The sequence below is a fragment of the Muscardinus avellanarius genome, assembly GCF_963383645.1.
Source record: "Muscardinus avellanarius genome assembly, chromosome: 2".
Taxonomy (NCBI): Eukaryota; Metazoa; Chordata; class Mammalia; order Rodentia; family Gliridae; genus Muscardinus; species Muscardinus avellanarius.
The window spans coordinates 20,459,901-20,481,050 of NC_137787.1; the positions used below are offsets into that span (position 1 = coordinate 20,459,901).

General features: G+C 44.0%; 1 protein-coding gene across 1 annotated transcript in view; it reads right to left on the bottom strand.

The window, feature by feature from the left end:
- The window catches only part of CYP27A1 (cytochrome P450 family 27 subfamily A member 1), a gene marked incomplete at both ends in the record, with an annotated part of 54,558 nt that overhangs the window by 6,393 nt on the left and 27,015 nt on the right, over window positions 1-21,150 (bottom strand). The gene's annotated exons all lie outside the window — the stretch shown is intronic.

The following is a 21,150-nucleotide window of genomic DNA, read 5'->3' on the forward strand; positions in this document are numbered from 1 at the left end:
TATTTTATCTTGAGGGTTGGGCATGTGACTCAGAAGGCTGAGATGGGAGGATAGCAGTTTTGAGATTAGCCTCAGCAACTTAGCAAGACCCTGTTTCAAAATAAAATATAAAAAGGAGCTGGAGGTGAAACTCAGAGTTAGTGCCCCCCAGTACTGCAGATAAACAAAAACAACCCCCCCCCATTAGAAAGAACTGGATATATAGCTCAGTGGTAGAGAGTCTCTAGGTTCAATTTCCAGTACCAAAAAATAAAAAAGAAAAAAGAATTTCTAATCACTTGATAACTGATCCTCATAACATCCATGAAATTGGCATTGCTACGCTATATCTGTAGTTGCTGAAAATGAGAGAGGAATAAATTTTAATGTTTGGGGTGGTGGTAAAACTGACAAGATCCCACAAATCTGAAACAAAATTTAGTTAAGTTATACCCAGAAACTGAAAGAAAATAAAACACAGTGGTTTCCAAGGTACTTCCTCTTACATAATTATTACTGCAGAGACTTTTAAGACAATTAGAGTCTGTTCCAGTGTGAAATTAGGCCAAAAGTCTTCAGCAAAAGAGACACTGAAGTTAATAGAGAAGAGATCTGTCATTCAGATTACAGAAGGAAATAGCGCCTACATTAGATTCCAGAAAAACAGCAGTCTTCGTGGATCTCACTATTGGCCTTAAAAATTGGATCCTCAAGCTCGGAATGGTGAGTTAAACTTGTAATCCAGTACATGGGAGGCTGAGACAGGAGGACTGAAGCTTTGAGGCCAGCTTTAGCAATTTTGAGACTCTGATGAACCTTCGGGAAAATAGCTCTATTCGTACGTCGCTGGTGGGAGTCTAAAATGACACATCCCTACTTGCAGGACAATTTGTTAATATTTTTTAAAACTACTAAGGAATTCCTAAAGTATGGGACATCACATAATAGAAACTATTTAAAGCAGGGCGTGATGGTGCACACTTGTAATCCTAGTACTTGGGAGGCTGAGACAGGAGATACCAGTTTTACAGCCAGCCTCAGCTACTTAGGCCCTGAGCAACTTAGTGAGACCCTATTTCAAAATGAAGAATAAAAAATAAAGCTGGGGGGTAGCTCAGAGGTAGAATGCCATGGGATTTAATCCTCATTTCCGCAAAAATAAAAAACAAATTTTATTATTTTTATTTTTATTTTTGGTGGTCCTGGGGGTGGAACCCAGAGGCTTTCTACCTCCAGGCTATACTCCCAGACCTATTTTCTATTTTACTTGGAAACAGGGTCTCACTAAGTTGCTGAGAGCCTCACTAAGTAGCTGAGGCTGGCTTCGAACCTGTGCGATCCTCCTGTCTCAGCCTCCCAAGTGCGGAGATTACAAGCGTGCGCCACCACGCCTGGCTAAAAAACAAATTAAAAAAAAACTATTTAAAACACTTTTAAAAGAATGGAAAAATCTCCTTGGGTACAAATAGGAAAAATACTCAAGATAGATTCTTAAGTGACAAAGTATAAAATCTTTTGTCTAAGAAAGAGGAGGCAAAGAAGAGTATTTGCTCTTACGGAGAAACACTGCATGGAGCTGGGCGTGGTGGTGCAAGCCGGGAATCCCAGTACTTGGGGGATTGAGACCGGAGGATTGAAGGTTCGAGACCAGCCTCAGCGGGATCTGATGGGGATTGAGCCTGTATTGATTGTTAATAAGAGCTGTATTAATTGCTAATAAGAACAAGCTTTCATACTTAGGTAGAACAATAAAATCCTTTTCTCTGCCTCTAAGCTGTCAGCCAATAGCTCCAGCCAGGATTGACCTTGGTCATCTAAAAGTTGGCTGTTAGGATTTCCGGGAAGATGGCGACCGAGAAAAGCAGGGCTTAAGAGCCCCGCTAACAACCAATCTCCATTACCACAAAATCAGCGCCTTTCATAGCCAGAAAACACCATCACCAGAGAAACAAAAAAATCACCAGGCTCCAGAGAGAAAGCGGACTGAGAACAGAGCTCAGAGCCACAGAGGAGATAACTGGCCTCGCGCCCGAGGACGCGGCAGCAGCGCCATACTGCCGGCGGCAGCGGCGAGTTCACCGGAAGGCTTCAGCAAGCCGAGGTGAGCCGCTGCGGAACAGCCAGGTGGGATTTCTCGCTGCAGGTAAAATCTAAAGCTCCCAGTGGCTGAGCTCAGCACATGCCGCAGGGATTCAGAGTGGAAATCAAAACCAAGAAGAAATACACCAGCCTCACGGCCGAGGGCATGGCAGTGGCGCCATATTGCCACCGGCGGCAGCAGCAGAGAATTCACCGATTTCAGTACAGCTACATCTGCATACTCAAGAACAGTGAGTCAAATTGCGGGCCACAGAGGAGAAATCCCAGTACTGTACTCCCTGGGACTTGACCCAGTGGGGGAGGGGCGGTGGCAGAGATATCACACCATAGGAGAACGTGCAACCTGGCACCCCCCACAGTCTAAAGCAGCCTCTATCGACTCTCTGGGTCGGAGACTCTGTGATACAACCCAGTAAAGGAGTAGTGGGGTCTGAGATACTACTGACTCGAGATCCAGAACACCTTAAGTGAAGTCATAGTGACCCAAGGGAAGAACCCAGAGAAGGCACAAACTTCCGAAATCATGGGAAAGAGAAATAATACTGGAGCAATGAATGCCCACAACCCCACAACATCAGAACCCGATAAAAGAGAAAATCAGAGATTTCTAGAAGATCAAATCAGGAAAATAACTGTAGAAATAATAGAGGTGCTTCGAAAAGAACTCAGAGAGAGCCAAAAAGAGATAAAGGATGCAATTAATGAAGTACAGGCCTCAAATCAAAGCACAAACAACCGATTAGACCACATGGAAAACAGAATCTCGCTCTTAGACGATGATCATTCCAAAAATGAACGCATAGTTTCTAATCTAGGAAAAAATATCCGACAGCAGGAATCTGATATTGAAAAAATATGGGCCCATTTTAAGAAAGCTAACCTAAGAATAATTGGAATAGAGGAGGGAAAAGAAAGTGAAACCAAAGGGATCAACAATCTCTTCAAGGAAGTAATAGCAGAAAATTTTCCAAACATAGAGCAAGAGGTTGATACACAGGTCCAGGAAACTTATAGAACTCCCTTTAGACAGGATCGGAGAAGAGGATCCCCACGCCACATAATTGTCAAAATGACCAATGTGGAAGCCAAGCAGAGAATCTTAAAGGCAACAAAAAAAAATAGCCAAGTGACATTCAGAGGCAAACCAATTAGAATCACTCCAGACTTCCCAAACCAAGTTATGAGAGCCAGAAGGGCTTGGAGTAACATATTCCAAACTCTGAAAGAAAACAACTTCCAGCCAAAAATTTTCTACCCAGCAAAACTTTCTATCAAATTAAATGGAAAAATAAGAAGCTTCCATGACAAACAGAAACTGAAGGAATTTATGTCTTCAAAACCAGCACTAGAGAAAATACACAAAGAGATTAACTACAAAGAAGAAATAGGTAACACACACCAGAACCAGAGAAACAAGAGTTTCCATCCAACAGTCAACTAAGATTGGTTATCTGTGGAGATTCATTACTTATGTTAGTCTTTTACCTATCTCTAAATGGTATTGTTTGCCTTTATTGTTGTTAATTTTTAGGATTTCTAGTTGGAATATTAATATACCTTCAGATATAGCATTTGGAAATATTTTATCCCATTCTATTAGTAACTGTTAACTCTGTTTACATTGTCTTTGGATATACAATATTTTTTTTTATTTTTTAGGGAGTTTGTATACTCTTTGTTGCCTGTGCCATTGAAATCATATCCAAGAAATCACTGCCAATTTCAGTGTTGTGAGGTTTTATGACCCATATTTTCTCCTAAAAGTTTATAGTCTTAAGATTTATATTTAGGTCTTTTATCTATTTTGAGTTAATATTTGTATATGGGATTAGGTAAGGGTCCAACTTTATTCTTTTCCATGTCATTATTATGTTTCAACAATATTTAGTTAAAAGATTATTATTTCTACCACCAAATGTTCGTGGAAACCTTGTCAAAAATAACTTGACAATATAGGGAAGAATTTAGCTCTAGGCTTTTATTTAACTCCAATGGTTTATATATCTGCCTTTAGAATAGTAGTACACTGTTTCAATTATTGTAGCTTTATATGGTTTGAAATCAGAAAATATATATCTTCTAGCTTTGTTCTTTTTCAAGATCGTTTTGGGTATCTAGAGTCCATATTCCATATTAGGATAGAGTTTTTTTCTGAAAAATAAATATATAAATATATGATAGTTTCACCTAAAAAAATAGAAAAAAATATTCTCTGGTAAGAAAGAAAGTAAAAAGAAATATTGAAATTTTATCTTTAAGTCATCAAAAGCTTGGTATCAGACAAATGAAACTGTTATGTGAGATTATCATTTTTAATTTTGGATAAATTGCTATAATACTAGATGTCAACCACTAAGCCAAGCATGGTAGGGAAGGATGGGGAGAGAATGGGGTGGGGATCGGGTGGGGGCTGACTGGGCGATGTGTGCATGTATGTCTACAAAAGTTTGTATCCCACTATGATGTATGAATACAGTGCACCAATAAAATAAAAAAATAAAAAAAATAAAAGTTGGCTGTTAGCCCAGCTGAACACAAAATGTTAAAATACAAACACCTACACTTAGAAAAAGAACTATATATGTGTCTCACAATAGTTTAAACTAAAATTAAACAACCCAATATTAATTACTAATTATACAAAAGAGTTATAGCCCAAAGCCTCTTTTTTTTTTTTTTTTTTCAGTACTGGGGATGGAACCCAGGGGCATTCTACCTCCAAGCTATATTCCCAACCCTGTTTTTTATTCTTTATTTTGAAACAAGGTCTCACTAAGTTGCAGAAGGTAGCTGAGGCTATCAGCAAACCATGATCCTCCTGTCAAAGCCTCCCAAATGCTGAGACCACAAGCCTGCACCACCACGCCTGGCTAAGCCTCCATACTTTAAAGGACTATATTCCCGTGTTTTACTTTTCTTCTTTATAAAACAAATTTTCAACATAATAAATAACTTTTAGCAGATAGAGATAGAAAAGGGCTAAGAACTCACCAAGGACGCAGGTGGACAATACATGCTTTGAACTTCAAAGTATACCACGTAGCCCCTGACCTAGCCAACCAAGTAACACATTTTTGATCTAACAAAAAAAAAAAAAAAAAAAAAAAAAAGCTTACACTACAGAGATAAATTGGCGGCCTGTACCTGCATTTGAGAGAAAATCAAGACTATTGGCTAGGCAGGATGGGAGAGGGAAGACAATGGATTCTTATATTAAAAAAAAAAGCATGCACTTAGAGACCCCAGTGTCCTACTTCAAAGCACTCCTCTGTGTCCCTCTGCCGTGGTGTTTCGATCTGTCCCTTCTTTCTATCTTTGTAATAATAAAACTTTGCTTAAGCTTGCAGCAGTGTAGTTCTGGATAATTTTTTCTAAATGAGCTAACAACAAGAACCCAAGGTGACATCCCAAACAGTTACAAGACACTGTTTCAAAAATAAATAAATAAATAAATAACACTGGGGTGAAGCCCAGAGATAGAATGTTCCTGGTATCTGAGTTGCAGAGGACCTCACTAAGTAGCTGAGACTGTCCACGAACCACGATCTTCCTGTCTCAGCTTCCCAAATGCTGGGATTACAAGTGTTTACTACTATGCCCAGCTTATTCTTTATTTTTTTTATTTATTATTTATTTATTTATTTATTTTTGGTGGCACTGGGATTCCTGGAAACCCTTCTACCTCCGGGCTACGCTCCCAGATCTATTTTTATATTTTTATTTGGAAACAGGGTCTTTTAAACCAGCGCGGCTGGCTTTGAACCTGCACGATCCTCCTGTCTCCGCCTTCCAAGTGTGGGGATTACAAGCGTGCGCCACCACACCCGGCCTTATTCTTTATTTTGAAGCGGGTTCTCACTAAATTGTGGAGGGCCTTACTAAGTAGCTGAGGCTGCCTGTGAACCTGTGATCCTTCTGTCTCAGCCTCCCAAGTACTGGGATTACAAGTGTGCACCACCAACGCCTGGCCCCTGTTTTATTTTTAAAGAGGGCCTCATTAAATTGTCAAGAGCTGGCCTCGAATCTGCAATCCTCCTGTCTCACCTTCCCAAGTATTAGGATTACAGGTGTCTGCTACCATGCCTGACTTAAAATCATAATGATGCCAGTGTGGTGGCACATGCTTGTAATCCCAGTACTTGGGAGGGTGAAACAGGAAGATTGCAGGTTCGTGGCCAGCCTCAGCTACTTAGTAAGGCCCTCCACAACTTAGTAAGACCCTGTTTCAAAATAAAGAAGTTTTTAAAAATAGGGCAGGGGTGTAGCTTGGAGGTCAAATGCCCCTGGGCTCCATCCCCAGACCCATAAATAAATAAATAAATAAATAAATAAATAAATAAATAAATAAATAGAATAAAGCTGAGTGTGGTGGCACATGTTTGTAATCCCAGCATTTGGGAGGCTGAGACAGGAGGATTGTAGTTCACAGACAGCCTCAGCTACTTAGTAAAGCCCTCTGAAACTCAGTGAGACCCTGTTTCAAAATAAAGAATAAAAAATAGTGTCGGGGCTGGATGTGGTGGCGCACGCTTGTAATCCCCGTGCTTAGGAGCCGGAGACAGGAGGATCATGCAGGTTCAAAGCCAGCCTTGCTGGCTTAAGTGACCCTGCTTCCAAACAAAAGATAAAATAGGTCTGGGAGTGTAGCCCTGAGGTAGAAGGGTTCCATCCCCAGTACCACCAAAAAAAAAAAAAAAAAAAAAATAGCGTTGAGGGTATATAGCTCAAAGGTAGAACACCCCTGGGTTCCACCCCCAGTACTGCAAAATAAATAAATAAATAAATAAATAAATAAATAAATAAATAGGGCTAGGGATGTAGCTCGGAGGTAGAATGCCCCTGGGGTCAATCCCCAGTGCCACACACACACAAAATCACAATAATGCCCCTGCATTCAATCCATAGGACCACAAAGAAAATAAAAATAAACAAATAAATAAAACCACAATAACAACTAGACAGGGTGGCTCATGCCTATAATCCCAGTGCTTGGGAAGCTGAGAAAGGATTGCAGGTTCAAGGCCAACCTCAGCAACTTAGCAAGACCCTTAGCAACTTTGCAAGAATCTATTTTAAAATAAAAAAGACTGGAGATGTAGCTCAGAGGTAAAATGTCCCTGAGTTCAATCCGAATTACCAGAAAATGCGCGCACGCGCGCACACACACACACACACACACACACACACACATACACACACACACATACACACACACATACACACACACACACACACACACACACACACACACACACACACACTGTGCAGTCCCCCAGACTCCTCTGCTGCGTACTCACTGTTCACACTGGCGCTGGATGCGTTGCAGGCTGTTTAGCTGCCCCCTGGCCTCTAACCAATAGTGACCGCTAAGATGTGACAACCAGCCTGTCTCTAGACATGGCTGAATATCCTGGGAGGAGGGGCAAAACGGCAGTGAACCTAACCCTTAATTTGACTTTTTTTTTTTTTTTTTTGGTGGTCTTGGGGGTGGAACCCAGGGGCTTTCTACCTCCGGGCTATACTCCCAGACCTATTTTATATTTATTTGGAAACAGGGTCTCACTAAGTTGCTGAGAGCCTCACTAAGTAGCTGAGGCTGGCTTCGAACCCGTGCGATCCTCCTGTCTCAGCCTCCCAAGCGCTGGGATTACAAGCGTGTGCCACCACGCCTGGCTTAATTTGACTTTTAATTATTTAATTTTGGGGCACTCTTGTAAAGAAATAATATGTCTTTCTGAAGAAATGATTACCTGAAGTTTGACTTCTTTTCCTTCTAAGTTCAAGTAAAATTATGTGAAACATTTGTATAAGAATGTGAAAAAAGTGGTGACTTGGGTAATGTCAAGTAGCAGTCTATAGATAAATATCTTCTCTCTCTTTTTTTTCCTTTTGGTACTAGTGATTGAACCCAGGGATATTCTGCCTCCGAACTAGACCCCCAGCCCTTTTTATTTTTGTCTCACTCAGTTGCCGAGGGCTTCGCTAAGTTGCTAAGACTGCCCTCGACCCTGCAATCCCCGCTCAGCCTCCTAAGTACTGGAACCACAGGTGTGCAGCCCGGAGCCCAGCTTTTATCTTCTTCTTTGTACTGTAATTTGTTTTTCAAATTTTCTGCTATGATCTTGTAATTAGGGAAAAAAAAGTGTGGTGTTTTGAAAGGCTAGATAAAGCGTGCTGTTCTTGGGTACTAGCTTCTTCCCTGGAGCCCAGAGCCTCGGAGACATTTCCAGCTGTCAGCGTGGAGGTTTCTAGAACCCTTTTCCCTTTGTGTGGGCCATGCCTTCTTCCTTCCTGTTCCTTTTCTCAGTTAGTTTACATGGTGCAGCTTAACAAGGATCTGCTTATGTAAGAGGTTATTTTAGAAAGACACCAGGATACTTGCTGAGAGATGTGTGTTGTGCCTGAAGCCTATATCAAGGGGTAACCCGAGCCGGTTACAATGCCCAGGATTCTCAGATGGGTCCCAGCTAAGAGGTCATCTTTCAGGATGAATGAGAGCGCTAGCCCTCGCCTGGTGAACTCCGGAGGAGAGTGCTGAATTCATTCAACATCCATTAAGCTCCTGTCCCGTTTCTTCTATACCATTTGAAGAGACAGGGATATAGCAGTAAGCAGAGCCGAAAAAAAGACCTGCCCTTACCAGAGTTTGCATCCTGGAACTTGTGCTGGACAGTTGAAAATTTGTTTTTGTTTTTGTTTTTGTTTTTTTGTGAGTGTGTGTGTGTGGTACTGGGGGTGGAACCCAGAGGCTTTCTATCTACAGGGTATACTCCCAGACCTATTTTATATTTGTTTGGAAACAGGGTCTCACTAAGTTGCTGAGAGCCTCACTAAGTAGCTGAGGCTGGCTTTGAACCTGTGCGATCCTCCTGTCTCAGCCTCCCAAGTGCAGGGATTACAAGCGTGCGCCACCACGCCCGGCTGACAGTTGAAAATTTGATTACATTTGGTTCTAAATTCTGTGTGTGTATTCTGGGGGGGGGGGTTACTGGGGACTGAACCCAGGGGCATTCTACGTCCAAGTTACTAAGAGTCTTGCTACATTGCTGAGGCTGTCCTCAAACCTGTGATCGTCCTGTCTCAGCCTCCCAAGTACCAGAATTAGAGATGTGCACCACCACACCCATGTCCCAAATTATTTTCCAATTATTTTGCGGATGTTTTTTCTCTGCAACTAGATTGAAAATCCTCAAAGATTGAAAATCCTCAAAGGTGTAACCACGTCATACTTCTTTATTAACTCCCATATTGCTTGAAACAAGCAACGTGCTACGCACATTGTAGACACTCAGTATGTATTTAGCAGGTGTGAGTGGATCAAGTGGAAAAAACACGCTGCAGAAAATGCAGAGGAAAGGAGAAAGGCAAGACAGACAGGAGTTGGGGAAGAGAAAACACAGGAAGCTGGAAATGATTGATTTATAGAGATAATTTTTACTCAGATTAAATTCAGGGACATTCTAGCTCTGAGCTATACTCCAAGCTCTTTCTATTTTTTTTTTTTTGAGTCATGGTCTTGCTAAATTGATGAGAATCTCATTAAGTCATGGAGGTTGGCCTCAAACCTGTCATTCTCCTGTCTCAGCATCCTAAGTACTGGCGTGCACCACCATACCCAGCAGCAATGACTCTCCTAAGGTGGGTATTAGTTTTTAAATCCTGGAAGAACAATTTGAAAAGGAAATTAAGAAAACATTTAAGGCCAGGTGTGGTAGCGCACACTTGTAATCCTAGCCTTTGGGAGGCTGAGACAGGAGGATCACGGTTCGCGGACAGTCTCAGCCTACTTAGTGAGGCCCTTTGTAACTCAGTGAGACCTGTTTCAAAAAATTAAATTGGGCTTGGGGTGTAGCTCAGAGGTAGAATACTCCTGAGTTCCATCCCCAGTACTGCAAAAGAAGAAAAGAAAAGAAAAGAAAGGAAAAGAAAAGAAAACCTTCCGTTACAGTAGCCTCTGCGATGGATGAAATGTTTCTGGAGGGTATTGGGGATCCAACCCAAGGGTGTTCTACCTCTGAGCTACTCCCCCAGCCCAATTTTATTTCTTACTTGGAAACAGGGTCTCACTATATTTCTGAGAGCTTCACTTGCCGCCTCTAATTTCTTTTCCTCGGCATTTGCGTGTGTAATATTCCTGCGCAAAAAATTGGCTGGCTTAAAGGAAGCAGTGCCCCGAGGAAAAGTGTTGTCTCTGGCCAAAGTACTCCCCCACCCTTAGATATTCTTTCATAACTACTATTCTTTTGGTAATGATTCTTTTAACTTTCCACACAAATTGCTCCGGTGATGTGAGATCAGGACTGTGAGAGAAACTGAGTCCATGGAAAATAAATTTTCTAGTAATTTGTCTAAGCCTCTAAATGCCCTCAGCTTTGCTCAAATGGTAATAAAATCTAGTCAGAATTCAGATGCTGTGGAAGCATTCCAGCTACAGCAATTACAAGTGCAGAATTCCTCTCTATCTCTGACCTTCATTCTAATCATTAATCTATAGTAAAAGCCTTAAGAGTCAGCTGAAGTCATTAGCCCTAAAAACTTGCAAGGGAGGCAACCGGTGCCTCTGTTTACCCCCTCTCCTTGTGATCCGGCCTAGATACAGAGAAGATAAACTTTGTGTGTGACTTGAAAGCAGCCTAGTTGATGAGCAGCTAATACTGCCCGATACAATAGAGCCGAAAGGCTAGGAAGATTCTTGACCTTTACACCCAGTATGTGCGCTGCCCGAGACAGGGAGGTGCCACGTGGTTAAGAAATGAATATGTCAGAACAAAGGACAGCCGGGCGTGGTGGCGCACGCTTGTAATCCCCGCGCTTGGGAGGCGGAGACAGGAGGATCGCGCAGGTTTGAAGCTAGCTGCGCGCGCTGGCTTAGGAGACCCTGTTTCCAAATAAAAATGCAAAAATAGGTCTGGGAGTGTAGCCCGGAGGTAGAAGGGCTTCCAGGAACCCCAGTACCACAAAAAAAAAAGAACAAAGGACAGATATAATAAATGTGTAAGTGTGAAGAAAGGAAATATGGTGAGAATAAGAAAGCATTTTTGTATGAAGAAGAGCTTATCCTAAGATTGTCCCAAATGGGAAAGAGAGAATCAGGGTAATCAGAAAAGAAAAGGAAGTTGCAGAGGGTTTGTGATAGGAAAATGGATTATTAAAAGAGGACTAGGCTTCTAATAAGTCTATCGTTTGAGGAAAAGTGCTCAGCAGCTAGAGAAGTACATCTGACAACTAAATCTAAAAACTTCATGTTACTTTTTGGTGTTTATCTGCTAAACCGTGTTGTGAGCTCATTTAAGCTTTCAGACTTTAGAAGGCAATGCAGACGAAACCCGGGAGACCTCCATCGCAGCCCCCTGGATTGCCATATCTCCCCATGCCTGCCATATGGACTAAGCCCTAGGAACAGAAAGTTCTGAAAAGAGTTAAAGGAGATTCCATGAGAGGCCGTATTCTCCAAGCCCTGGGCGTGCCTGTGTCTGTGTCTTCTGGAATTTGCCCTTTGGAGCCGCCTCTCTGCAAGGGCAGGGGGCTCAAGGGCAGGGGGCTGGATTTGGTCACAGGATCCGGAGCTAATCTTGAATGCGGACTAGTGTCTTTTTACTTTGTTTACATGTCCTTCACTATTGTTTTGTGGTGATTACACTTCTTTTTTTTTTTTTTTACTATTAATCTCACCAGTGAAGGATACAAATTTTCCTGGGTTCTTGTAATAAAGTGTCAATTGCACAAGAGGCAGTTGTCCGTGTTATTTCTTCAGATTCCTCTTTCCCAAGCCCCCAAGATGAGACCCCATGCTTACTGAGACTTGAAGAATCTTTTACTTGTCAAGGGAAAGGAATCACTGTAGGACTTAACCCCTGCAGGACCACAACAGAAGCCTTTTCCCACCTTTCTGAGAATCTCGGTTCCGAGCGGACTCAGTGCCCATATTCAGTGCCGGCTGAGCCAGTCTGCCGCACTCACTAAGTTGCCAAGGCTGGCTTTGAACCTGTGATCCTCCTGTCTCAGCCTCCCAAGTACTGGGATTACAAGCATGTGCCACCATGCCCGTTGGATGGAATGTTTGCATTCCCTCAAAATCTATTGAAAGTCTAAAGTCGTTTGGCTGCATTTGGAGATAAGCCTTAAAGAAGTAGTAGGAGTTAAATGAGGTCATAAAAGCCGGGCGTGGTGGCGCACGCTTGTAATCCCCGCGCTTGGGAGGCAGAGACAGGAGGATCGCGCAGGTTCGAAGCCAGCCGCACACGCTGGCTTAGGAGACCCTGTTTCCAAATAAAAAATGTAAAAATAGGTCTGGCAGTGTAGCCCGGAGGTAAAAGGGCTTCCAGGAACCCCAGTACCACCAAAAAACAAACAAACAAACAAAACAAATGAGGTCATAAAGGTAGGGCCCTGGTCTGATAAATGATGGACGTCCTTATAATGGGAGGCATGAGAGAACTTGCTTCCCCTATACAAGTGTGCACACAGCGGGAAGTTCTCACTAGGAACCACCTACACTCACAACGGGATCTCTGACTTCTTGCCTCCAGAACTGAGAAAGAAAAAAAGTCTTTTTTTAATACTAGAGATGGAACCCAGAGCCGCACACCTGATAGGCAAGTGCTCTGAGACATATCCCCCAGTGGAAAAATTTCTGTTTTTTAAGCCATCCAGTCTGTGGTGTTTTGTTACAGCAGCCCACACAGTCAAATATATGGTGCCAACCTAAATAACAATCAGAGAGATTTTTCACCATAGAATAATATTTATTTGGGAACAACAGAACATTGTAATGTAACTTTGTACATCAACTATGGGTATATTCAGAGAGAGGCAAGGGGAAGTCTTTAGGTATGAAATGAGGAGGATTACATAAGATACTTTCAAACACTCATCTTGGCTACAAAAATCAACAACAAGAGTGTCATCACTTCAAGATTAAACAGGCCGGGCGTGGTGGCACACGCTTGTAATCCCAGCATTCGGGAGGCTGAGACCTGGAGGATCGCGGTTCGCAGACAGCCTCAGCTACTTAGTGAGGCCCTCTGCAACTCAGTGAGACCCGGTTTCAAAATAAGGAATAAAAAAAAAGGGAAGGGGGTGTAGCTTGGAGGTCAAATGCCCCTGGGTTTCATCCCCAGACCCGCAGAAAAAAAAAAAAGAAAAAAAAAAGATTAAACAGATAGTTACTGGGTAGATATCCCTGCAAACGTATTTTTTGAGCCAGGCGTGGTGGCACACGCTTGTAATTCTCGCGCTTGGGAGGCGGAGACAGGAGAGTCGTGCAGGTTCGAAGCCAGCTGTGCTAGTTTAAGAGACCCTATTTCCAAATAAAAATATAAAAAATGGGTCTGGGAGTGCAGCCTGGAGATACAAGGGTTTCCAAGAACCTCAGTACCACCAAAAAGTAAGTAAGTAAATAAATAAATGACTAAAAAATGGGACTGGGGGTGTCGCTCAGAGGTAGAATGCCCCTGGGTTCTATCCCCAGTACTGCAAAAAAAAAAAAAAAAAAAAAAGAGATATATGAATGGCCAAAAGGTACATGAAAAGATGTTCAACACCACTGGTCATTTAGGAAAAGAAGCAAACTCACAATAAGATACTTCACACCCACTAGGGTGGCTTAAAAAGAATTTGTAAAGGGCTGGCGATGTAGCTCTACAGTAGAGTGCTTGCCTAACATGCATGAGGTGAATTTGAGTCCTAACAACATAAAACAAAGAAAGAAAGAGAAAGAAGGAAGGGGGAAGGAAGAAAGGAAGAAAGGAAAATTTAAAGAAACAAACAAAAAGTAGAAAATAACAAGCGTTGGCAAGAATGTAGAGAAATTGAAACCCTCATACATTGCTACTGGAAATGTGATATGGTGCCGCTGCTGTGGAAGTCTGTCAGTGCATTAAAAATTAAACATAAAATTAACATGTAACCCAGCAATTCCAGTCCTAGAGATATAACCAAGAGAAATGAAAACACGTCCACACTGAGACCTGCACCCGAACGTTTACAGCAGCATTGCTTCCAACAGCCCGAAGGCAGAAACAACCCGAATGCACATCAACAGGCGAACAAACAAATCGTGGACACATGCAATGGAGTATAATTCTATCATAAAAACAAGTGCTGACTCATCTTGAAAACATACACTAAGTGAAAGAAACCAGATACAAAAGGTCACACGCTGCATGATTCTTTTTCTAGGATTTTTCCAAATAGGTAAATCCATAGAGGCAGAAAGCAGATTAAAAATCCCCAGCGATGAGTTAATTGATGTGTTATGTTAGGCAGCTTTTCATTCTGGTGATAAAATACCTGAGAAAAACAATAGAGAGGAAAGATGTATTCGGGCCCAGGGCTCCAGAGGGCTCAGCTGTGGTCAGCGGGCTCCCTGCTGCTGGGCCTGTGGTGAAGTAGACCGTCATGGTGGAAGGGTGTAGGGGGGACAAAGTTACTCACCTGAGCTGAAAGAGAGCAGGAGGAAGGAGCTGGGAACAAGATGCACCCTCCCAGGGCAGCCATCAATGGCCCACTTCCTCCCATGTGGCCCCTTCTACAGATTCCACTACCGCCCTCGAATGTCATAAAATTATGAGCCCACCATTAGATTAACCCCTGGAGGAGCCCAGAGCCCTCATCACCCAGGCGCTTCCCAGGAGCCCACCTCTAAGGTGGCTGCGCTGGGCACCAAGTCTCCAACACAGAAGTCTTTGGAGGGCGTTTTAGATCCAAACTATAGTCGTGTAAAAGAAGAGTGAAGCCGGGCGTGATGGTGCACACCTGGAATCCTAGAGACAGGAGGATCGAAGGCTCAACGACAGCCTCAGCAACTTAGCAAGGTCCTCCCCAACTTAGACAAGGTTTCAAAATAAAAATTAAAATAGGGCTGGAGGCTGGAGGTGTAGTCAGAGGTACAGGGCCCCTGGGTTCAATCTCCAGTACCACACACACACAAAAGAGAAAACAAAAGAAATTTGAAAATGGTCAGAATCAAAATGGAGTCACCGGTTAATTCTAACCAAAAAGAAAAAGAAAGAGAAAAGAAATAAGGCCAGGAGATCACGAAGGAAGGGTTGATAGTAATAATCACAAACGAGTCTGAGGTAGCACAGTCTTGCACAGAGGCCAGGGCGGCATTATACAGAAAGTGTTTTAGGGGTGGGGCTCAGCGGTAGGGCACGTGCTTAGCATGAGTGAGACAAGGGCATCCAATCCCCAGCACCAAACACAAAACACAAAAACCCTTCAACCTTGGACTGGTGCCACTCTTGTTACTAATCATTGTAACTAAGAAATACTGTTTCAAAATATCCAGTGTATCTGGGATGGTGGCACACGTGCCTGGAGTCCCATGAGGCAGGAGGATCACAAGTTTGAGGCCATCCTGAGCAATTTAGTAAGATTCTGTTTCAAAATAAGTAAAATAAGAGCTGGGGATGTAGCTCAGTGGTAGAGCACTTCTCTTGTAGGCTGGATGCCTCGATGCTGGAGGTAGAGCGCTTACCTAGTATGGGTTCAATCCACAGTAACACACACACACACACACACACACACACACACACACACACACACAGAAAGGAAAAGTGTCCTCTTTCCTCAACTTCTTCCTCTCTCTCTTCTCTCTCTCTTTTGAAATGAGGTCAGGCTAAATTGCTGAGCTTGTCCTCAAACCTTTGACCTTCCTGTCTCAGCCTCCCAAGTACTGGGATTATGGGCATATGCCATCACACAGGCTCAATTTGTTTAAATACACCCATAGTAAGGGTTGGGGTATGGCTCAGTGGTAGAGCCCCTGCCTAGCAAGCATAAGGCCCTGGGTTTAATTCCCAGCACCCAGCACCGCAAAACAAACAAACAAACTACTCGGGATGGGCACGGTGGTACACACCTGTAATCCCAGCACTTGGGAGGCTAAGACAGGAGAATTGCAGCTTTTCACAGATTTGAGGCCAGCCTCAGCAACTTAGTGAGGCCCTCAGCAATTAGTGAGACTCTGTTTCAAAATAAAAAAAATAATAAAATATGTCTGGGGGTAAAGCTCAGAGGTAGAATATAACTGGATTCAATCCCAAGTAACCCCCACACACCAGTCATAGCTTACTATAGAACTCATATTGGCATTGCAGCTGTTTCCAGAATTCTTTGGAGAATCTCTCCCTGGTTGATTTTTTTTTCTTTGAAATGACATGTTTTTCTGGGTTTTGAAAAAGTTTTGAAAGGACAGAAAGGTGGGTGATTGCAAAACATTGATAATATATTAAGTGCCATTGAATTGTGCGCTTTATTTTCATTTTCTTTTAATCTTATTTTGTGGTACTGGGGATTGGATTCAGGGTGTTCTACTACTAAGCTACACCCCAGCCCTTTCTAGTTTTTATTTCAAAATACAGTCTTCCTTAGTTACTGCATACTGGCCTTGAACCTGCGGTCCTCCTAACTCAGCCTCCAAAGTACTGGGATCATAGGCATGCTCACCATGCCTGGCAAAATTTATACATTTATTTATTTGTTTGTTTATTTATTTATTATTTTGGGTGCTGGGGATTGAGCTACACCCCTCAGCCTGATTTTATTTCTTATTTGGAAACAGGATCTCACTAGGTTGCTCAGAGTCTCACCTTCAGTTGCCGAAGCTGGCTTTGAACCTGTGATCCTCTTGTCTCAGCTTCCCAAGTACTAGGATTACAAGGTGTGCCACCACACCCAGCTGAATTACACACTTTTAAAAGATTTAATTGTATGTGATGTGAATTTCACCTCAAAAAAAGTTTTTTAAGTCTAGAAGTTTTCAGGATTTTTGTTTGTTTTTGTCTTTGAGATAAGTTGCCCAGACTGGCCTAGAACTTGCAAATCTTCCTGCCTCAACCTTCCAAGTAGCTGAGATTACAGGCATGTGTATTTCTTTTTACTATTTTTATTTATTTATTTATTTTTGTGGTACCGGGATGGAACCCAGTGGCATTCTACCTCCAAGCTACACCCCCAGCCCTATTTTCATTCTTTATTTTGAAACAGGGTCTCACTAAGTTGCAAAGGACCTCACCAAGAAGTAGCTGAGGCTGTCTGCAAACTACGATCCTCCTGTCTCAGCCTCCCAAATGCTGGGATTACAAGAGTGCACCACTACGCCCGGCTTTTACTATATATTTATATATTTGTTTTGCAGTGTTTAGGATGGAACCCATAGCCTTGCACCTACTAGGCAAATGCAAGACCCTAGGTCTGATTCCCGTTATGAGAGAGAGACAGAGAGACAGAGAGAGACAGAGACAGAGAGACAGCTTCTCTGGAAGGATTCCACAGTAGCCAAGGGCCATGGTCCCAGGGCCTGGCAAGCCTTGTTCAGGTTCCATTCCTTTACTGCAGTTCCATTTAGAGGTTTTATTCTAAGAAAATAATTGAGGATATAAAAATATTTAGTAATGGATTCTGTTTATTAAACTTTAAATGTACATGTGTCGGTGACACATGGGGAACGCAGGCACTGCCCGCTGGAAGCTAGATCATGTATGTATTTGTATATTCACTTCATAAGTGCATCGTCCTCTCCTTCTCCTCCTCCTCCTCCTCCTCCTCCTCCTCCTCCTCCTCCTCCTCCTCCTTCTTCTTCTTCTTTTTGTGGTACTGGGGGTGAAACCCAGGGGCTTTTCTACCTCCGGGCTACAGTCCCAGACCTATTTTATATTCTATTTGGAAACAGGGTCTCACTAAGTTGCCGAGAGCCTCACTAAGTAGCTGAGGCTGGCTTCGAACCTGTGCGATCCTCCTGTCTCAGCCTCCCAAGCACGGGGATTACAAGCGTGTGCCACCACGCCCGGCTTTCATAAGTACTTCTAAGGCACCTATGAATACAAGACTATGTTGTGTGCTGAGTGCTGGGATTATGGAAGATTTGACTTTTATTATTATTATTTCTTTATGTTTTCTGATTTCTCTATAATAGGCAGGTATACCTTCTGCAAGTTATTCCAACTAAGTCTAAATGGTATTTTCCCTTCAGTATTATTTATAAAATTACAAATAATCAGCATGTAACTCTTATTTACTTATATGATTTTAAAAAACCAAGGGTAATTTTTTTCCCTAGTACACGCTAGGCAAGTGCTGTCCTGCTGAGCTATACCCTCAGCCAAGGGGTGGAGGGCCTCACTAAGTAGCTGAGGCTGGCTACGAACCCATGATCCTCCTGCCTTAGCCTCCTAAGTACTAGGATTACAAGTGTGCGCCACCACACCCAGCAGCAGTAGTAATTTTTATAGAAGAGAACCCAAGTGTCCGTGTCATTATCACATGTTCTTAGCTCAGTCGCCCATAGCTGGCAGGATCAGAAAGTGCTTGGCATAAGATTTTGTTCTAGTTGCAGCCCAACACTACCAGCCTGTATGACTTCGCCATGGCACCCTTAGGAGCTTCATGTATCTATGTACACAAAGGCTTGGGCCCAGCCCTCCCTGATCCTTGATGCCTGAGAGCCCTGTGGCACTCCTGTAACATGAGAATGGGAGGCCCACCCTCCACCCACACCAGCCTCCCTAGGCCCTTGGGAGGCTGCCACAGTGCCTGGGGCCTCACCTCACTGTCTCTCCTGGTTCTGATGGGCTTTGTGCTCGGCGCCCAGCCCACCTCAGCCAAGAGCTACAGAATATAAAGCCCTTTGCCAGTGTCTAGAAGGGGCTTGTCAGCAGTGGGCAGAACCTCAGCTCACACTGCAATCATGGCTCCTTGTTTTGGTGGTGTTCTGGGGATGCGGGACAAGGACCCTGGGGTCTTTGGCACCGTTCGCTTCTTTTCCTTGTCCATAAGTAATGAACTATCTCAATCTCGGGGTGGCTCACAGCATTTTTACCAGATGAATTCTCCAGAACTTGGCTTTGGCTTGGCTGCGACGTGTGAATTTGACACATTTGGTGCCCAACGTGGGACCCAGAAAGTTACAGTGGACGTGGGAAGACATGGGCCAGGTTAGGGTCTCTCCCAGGATCTGGCAGCGCATGCTCTGGCTTACAAAGGGTGGGCAGAAGGGTGGCCGGGGTCCTCCCGTAGGGCCTGTGCAAGCAGGTTAGGAGAGCTGACTGCCAGGGTCCAGGAAGAAAGAAGCCTAAGGGATTCCAGTAGTCCTACCAATTCTGTCGACACCTTTAGGGGGCCAAGCAGCCAGCAGCAGCACTGGATGAATGCAAGGTGTTGCCTTAGGTTGCTAAGAGGTGCTCCTGGAAACAGCAAGAACTGCCAAGCGGGGCTGCTGGTGGGCTTGCCCCCTCTCCCCCCCCCCCCGCGCCCTCCTCCCGTCCTGACATTTTCTCCTCGAGGTCCTTAAGCTTCTAGCACCTCATACCTCCTGGAGGGACAATGAAGTGAGTGACAGGCCTTGAGCCAATCCCTCCCGAGAACTGTTGCAAAAAGGCATGACCAAGGTGGAAAGGCTTAAATGTGAGGGTTCCAGAAGGTGTTAGAGAAATGCAGTTTTCATTACATGACGTCTTCTTGCCAGTTGACAAGCTCAGGCCTCAACGGGAAGAACTGGGGAACCCCAGCAATATCCAGGGCCAGCTTGCCAAGTCAGCGCTCAATACGGGCGTCCCAACACTGAACCTCTGGCAGTCAAAGAAAACGACTGTCTTTTATCAACTAAAAAAAGAGAAAACAATACGTCCCTCAGACAGAAGCTGTGCCTGCCAAGGGGGACACACTGCCAGAGGAGCTGCCCTGCAGATCCTGGCAGATTGGCAATGTGGGGGATTTGACCCTCTCCTCCCCAGCGCTGATAAGGTTAAGATGTCCTTTTGGAAAAAAGACAGTGAAACCCAAGAAGCCACCTATCAAAGTAGAGAACAGGATTTGGGCAGGTAGCCTGGAACCTGGTTGCTGATGTGTGTAATGTCCAAAAGGGACAAGCCATCCTTGCTCCTGAGAGCCCCGAGGAGTTTTGTTGGTGTGTAAAGAGGAAGGGTCCTTCTGAGTCAGGGGAAGCATTCTGGACTTCCTCACCCTTCCGGGTCACTGAGGAAGCAACACCGCTTTGCTGGAACCTGCAGCTGTGGCCACAGATAAGATGCTCCCTGGCCGGCGAGGACAGTCAGCTCCGCAGAGATACACACCCTGGCCAGGAGCAGCCTGGCTGATGACAGGGGCATGGAGGAGGAACACGGGAAGGCAGGCTTGCTGCAGCAAGGTCTTTACACCCTAATGAGACCGTGGTCTCCCGGTGCCAGTTTTCATCATCTGATAAGCGCCGTGGATGTCAAGGCGGTAACCAACAGCTTCCCGTAGCCACTGTAACCTGGATCTAGATTTGTCGTGGAAAAAAGGACCCCAATTGTTAGGTAGCTAGTTGGACATTAGCGGATAGGGTTGGCTGGGACCGACAGGAAGCAGGTGTCAGAGGCGGAGCCCGCCTGCAGAGCCTCCTTGGGCCTCTCCAGTGGGAGGAAGCCAAGACATGCAGACCCACTAAGGTGTGGCAGGAAGGAGACAGTGACCTCCCAAGATGCGAATGCATTAGGAGGAAAGGTTTCCAGGCAGAATAAAACTCAACAAGTAGATTCCCGGCAGAATAAAACTCAACAAGTAGATGGCTCCGTGCTGTTTTCCACTCCTGGAACAGACTGGTCCAGCACCTTTTCTCTGAAACACACCCTCTCCCCTCCTCCCCCCACATGCACGCACTTCTTTTTATCACAATCTTTCTCACACTGTGTCATCACTTATCTAAATAAACCTCCTGTGTTCCCTATAGGAGGTTTTTATCTTTCTTTTTTTGGTGAATGCTTTCCATGCAGAGAAGGAATAATTGAGGTGCTTCGGATTTCTTTCGTATTAAAATCTCCCAGCCAGGTGTGGTGGCCCACGCCTATAATCCTAGTACTTGGGAAGCTAAGACAGGAGAATCTCAGGTTCAAGAACAGCCTCAGCAAGTAGTGACATTCATCAGCCTAGCAAGACCCTGTTTCAAAATAAAAAGTAAAACGTAGGGCTGACGGTGGAGCTTGGCGGTAGAATGCCCCTGGGTTCAATCCCTAGTGACAAACACAAAAACAGTCTCCACCTGGTAACAAACGATGAGCTAGATGGATGAATGTGTTTGATGAGTTCACT